The 5,378-nt window shown below is 38.6% G+C and overlaps 1 non-coding gene across 1 annotated transcript; it reads right to left on the bottom strand.

Moving 5' to 3' along the window:
* Positions 1-2,085: 2,085 nt before the first annotated feature.
* On the bottom strand, positions 2,086-2,157 carry TRNAY-AUA (transfer RNA tyrosine (anticodon AUA)). Its single transcript has one exon. It is a non-coding gene; the product is annotated as a tRNA-Tyr (tRNA).
* Between the last annotated feature and the right edge of the window lie 3,221 nt (positions 2,158-5,378).

Below are 5,378 nucleotides of genomic sequence, written 5' to 3'. Positions count from 1 at the left end.
TTCCATGGCGAATTCCTTGTCAGCAACCTATTCAGGTCCCATGCCAGTACCCATAGAAGTCCCTATGCCAGCTTCCATGCCACCAACCAAGCCAGACCCCATACAAGGACCTATATTAGATCCCATGTCAGATTCCTTGCCATACCCCATTCCAGCTCCAATGGCAACACCTATATCAGGTTCAATAACAGCACCCCTGCCAGATCCTATACAAGCTTCCATGTCATCACCCATTCCAGATTCCTTGCGAGAACCCATGCTAGCTCCAGTGTCTGATGCCATGCCGGCTCCCATGTCGGATTCCTTGCCATCACCCATGATAGATGCCTTGTCAGATTCCATCTCGCCAACCAAGCCAGACCCCATACCAGATTCCATGCCTACTTCCATGCCGGATTCCTTGCCATCACCCATGCTAGATGCCTTGTCAGATTCCATGCCACCAACTAAGCCAGACACCATACCGGATCCCATGCCTGCTTCCATGCCGGATTCCTTGGCATCACCCATGCTAGATGCCTTGTCAGATTCCATGCCACCAACCAAGCCAGACCCCATACCAGATCCCATGCCTGCTTCCATGCCGGATTCCTTGCCATCACTAATGCGAGATGCTTTGCCAGAACCCATGCCATCTCCTATACCTCCAACTAAGCCAGATCGCATACCAACATCCACATCATTTTCCATGCTTACTTTCATGCAAGATTCCTTGTCATCACCCATGTCAGATGCCTTGCCATCACCCAGGCCATATCCCGTGCCGGCTCTCATGTCACCAACCAAGCAACATCCCATACCAGCACCCATATTAGATTCCATGCCTGCTTCCATGTCAGATTCCTTGCCATTACCAATATTAGCTCCAATGGTAACACCCATGCCAACTCCGATACAAGATTCCTTACCAGTTCCCATGCCAGAAACCAAGCTAGATCCCATGTCAAATGCCTTGTTAACGCCCATGCTAGATCCCATCCAAAATCCTTTACCAGCGCCTATGCGAGATCCCTTGATAACTCCTCTGCTAGCATCATCGATGGAAGATCCCATGCCTGAATCCTTGCCAGGTTCCATGCCTGGACCATCATTGGAGCACTTAGCAACGGAAGATGAAGATGAGGAAACAACAACGACGTGTTGGTCTTGTTTAAGGTATATATTTTGTTTGCTTTGTTGTCGTTTGAGGCGTAAGTAGTATAAATATTGTACTTCTAAGAGCCACTTTCAGATAGATTGCCCTCCGAGTGTTCCCATGTTTCTCTCCCCACTTGTTCATAGTAAAGCTTCTGTTAGAGTAATAGTAATTTATATATACTCCTTAATGTTACCTATCATCAAACCTTTCATTTTATTTGGCGACCTGTTTCTTTATGTTCTAACAATATGTCTGAATATCACACTCCGTCCCTTGGTTCCACTCAATATAGCGATAAATAGACACTTGTGGTCGCATTTTCCATTTAAATATTTTGTTTCCTGATAGGCACATCACGCTTAGAAACGTTTGGACCTGTACATTATGAATTAATTATATCTTTATGGCCATACAATAGGAAAGAGATTTACGTTTTTTCTTAGTTATTTTTTTTTAACCTCAGTCCTAAGAAATCCTTTTTTCTCTTGCTGTCACTAGAGTGCACTGAAATTAATGTTTGGATGGCAATGGACTTACTGTAAGGTAAGTTCATACATTTGCTTTGTTTTCTTGAATGTAGTTAATAATTATGAATGGCTAGCAGTTTTTAAAATTATGTGATATTTTGTCTGAAACTACATTAACAACTCCCTCAAAATCTGTGCTTCAGTGGCTGACCATGACAATATCTTTGAAAAATATTGGAGTGCAGGAGGACAAGTGATTTTATTGTCAAACGCCTGGTATTAGAAAACAACAGCAACATTAAAAACTCCATCCTAGCTTTCAGTTTAATAAGGAAACATGGTAAAAATTTTGAAATATTTTTTTCTAAACTCAATGTTTTAATATATATTATTTTAATGTACCGAAGTACACATGATATTTCCATGCAGATATTCTGCGTCATCATACGATGAAAGAGTAATGGAACGGAGAAAGATTCTCTCCGGCGCCGGGATTTGAACCCGGGTTTTCAGCTCTATGTGCTGATGCTTTATCCGCTAAGCCACACCGGATACCCAACCCGGCGTTGGACAAAATCGTCTCAGTTTAAGTTCCAACTCTTGGGTTCCCTCTAGTGGCCGCCCTCTGCACTACGTCATAGACGTCTATGAACGTAGGACTGAAGTCCACACATGTGCTGAGGTGCACTCGTTATGAGTGACTAGTTGGTAGGGATCCGACGGAATAATCGCCGTCTTAAATCACGAAGTGATTTACGCATATCATATATATTATTCTAATGTACCGAAGTACATATGATATTTCCATGCAGATATTCTGCATCATAATACGATGAAAGAGTAAAGGAATGGAGAAAAATTCTCTCCGGCGCCTGGATTTGAACCCGGGTTTTCAGCTCTATGTGCTGATGCTTTATCCACAAGAGCTGAAAACCCGGCGCCGGAGAGAATTTTTCCTCTGTTCCATTACTCTTTCATCGCCAATGTTTTAAGGTGAAATTATGACCACTTAACCAAACCGAACTAATTGCCAATAATGCGGGAATATATTCGTATATTTCCCAGCAACTCTCACCACTATCCACCACTTGAAATGGACAGAGGTGAAATTAACTTCGGGCGTCATATTTTCTTTTTTTTACGTACAGTTAATGGATTATTCTATAAACATTCAGATTCCTGCTTAATGTTAATTAAATAAAAATAGATAAGCAATGAGAAAATAAAACTTTAATACAAAAAGAAAAGGAATAGGAAAATTCATTGCAAATGCTACTTGCGATGTTGAGGAGGGAGGATGGCTTTAATATGGTGGAAAACCATTGAATGAAAAATAATGTTTTTGCTGTAAAATACACTTTAATATGTGAGAAATATATATGGCATGAAATTTAATGAGGATATATGCCCTTGTCAACTACTGCAGCGCTATCTTTAAAACTATGATGCATAGGGTTTTCAAAGAACAAGAATGGTTAAAATGTGGTGGAAAACGAGTGAATTTTTAAAAAGAAAAATTCTTTGTTTAAAATAATCTTTGAAATTTCAAAATTTCATCGCACAAAATTTAATGCACATTTATATAACCCTTTAGGCTGTTATTTTTAAAGCACAGAGTTTTTAAATTACACTAAATTTTAATTGCAATTTCTGGTAACTTTAATTTTTTGCTTCATTCTCATACAAAGAGTGAATATTTTTATATCTTCGAACTATTAATACATGGATTTTATTTGAAACACACATTCTTAGATAATTAGGAAACTTTCTGTGTAACAGAGATTTGTTATTTTGTTGCATTTGATAAAATAATATCCTCACATGTTTCTCTAATGGTATCTCCAAAATTGATTCTTAAGATGTATTCTTTATTTTCACATTTTGAAAACGAATATCAAATTTATGATACAACCATTTTAAAGAATGTTCTGTTAGGAGTAAAATGACAAAGAGGTTTTGAACTTATCTTAAAAATGGCTCAGATATATTCACTATCGTGACCTACTGTGCCTTGATACTCCCCCCCCCCCAACATTTCTGCCCCAATTATTTTTACTAAACTCAAATGGGCGACTCCAAAATGAATATAGATTGTTAGTTGAGAGGCTTGAGAGAAATAGACCTTTGGGAAGGCCGAGACATAGATTAGAGGATAATATTAAAATGGACTTGAGTGATGTGGGATATGATGGTAGAAATTGGATTATCTTGATGAGGATAGAGGCCGATGATGAGCGTATGTGACGGTGGCCATGAATCTCTGGGTTCCTTAAAAGTCATAAGTAAGTAATCTCAAATTTAAATTGTTGCAGCAATGATATTTGTATATACAAAAATGAAGAAATTATCATAAAATAGGTAAGAATTCAATTTATACAACATCTCCCCTTAAAATAAGATTTACATGTATCGGAAATAATCTATGAAGGCCAGTGACAGCTTGTGTCTGTCGTGTGCATGGGTGGGTAAGAGTGTGTATCGGTTATGTGAAGATTATAAGACCCGTTCCATTAGTGAATTGAGGCGTATAGTTGCAAAATCAAAACATAATTTTTCAGTACGAAGGAAAAACGTTTGCAAGGAACTAAGGATTTGCAACCAATTCTCTTTTTCATTATACAAATCCATGTTATGTATCTGGCTTTGGAGCATAACAGTGCTATAACAGTTGTAGAATCATATGAAGATATGAAATACAACATTAACTCATTTCGGAAAAAAAGTGATGTATCTGATTTTGCAACTACACGTCTAAATTAAAGTATTAAATATGTTGTTGTTGTTGTTGTTGTTATCTAATGCCGGGCTTTGGCAACGAAGCCAATAGCGTTCTTGCTCTCCAATATTTCTCTGTGGTGGATCCATCAAGTAGAACTTCACAGATTAGCATAAGTGTAACCGTTTTTTAAGTGGGCACCAATTTTTTGTTTGTAATGGTGGTTACATCACCCACTCACGTAAACCCCCAGTATGACTGGAAGGCCACACCTGTCGTTGGTTAATGGGTCCATCGGACCTGGCCGGGAGGAGTTTTAGAGTCCACCGACCTTTCTCACAAGTACCACTTGTCGAACATTTCTACGCAGTGGCAGGCCAGCGTAAGAGATGAAATAGCATTTCCTCTATTCCTGATGGTGTGGTTATACCGCCAATACTCGGTCCCCAGAGCCTCATCTGTAAAAGCAGGTTGCACCACGAGCAGGTTGAGGTTGGGTTTTGGATAGGAGAGGTTATGGAATGCACTTCACTGTCCCTTGCAACCCAGTATTAAATATTTAAGCCAGTATAACTGATTCAGTGAGAATATCAATTCAGTTCCAGAGGGAGACGAAGACAAGAGTCACTACAGAAATTAAAAAATATATTACTATTAAGCACACGTTAGTGAGTAGCTGTTAACCGTTTTCGGAAATCACAGCACACTAAACTTTGAGATGAGTGCAGCAAAATTCATTTTAATAACAATTATTTTCTTTTTATTTTGGTACATTGAAAAGGGTGAACTATCTGATTATGGCTCTTAAGTCGTTTCATTGTAAAAACAAATAGAAAACAACAATTTATATTAGCAGCAATAGCAGTAGTAGTTGCAATAGTAGTAGTAGTAGCAGCAGCAGCAGCAGTAGTAGTAGTAGTAGTAGTTGTAATACTCTTTATCTTCTGTCTATCCTATTCCTGATAACTATGCAATACTTGTGTACATTACTCTTGTTTAGAAACACTCTCGGCTACAATCCAACTAATCCTCTTCTACTGTCATTGCTATCTTCTAT

Source organism: Periplaneta americana, chromosome 3 (assembly GCF_040183065.1).
Source record: "Periplaneta americana isolate PAMFEO1 chromosome 3, P.americana_PAMFEO1_priV1, whole genome shotgun sequence".
NCBI classification, from domain to species: domain Eukaryota; kingdom Metazoa; phylum Arthropoda; class Insecta; order Blattodea; family Blattidae; genus Periplaneta; species Periplaneta americana.
The sequence above is the reverse complement of the archived record's forward strand: the minus strand, read 5'-3'. Positions and strand labels throughout refer to the sequence as shown.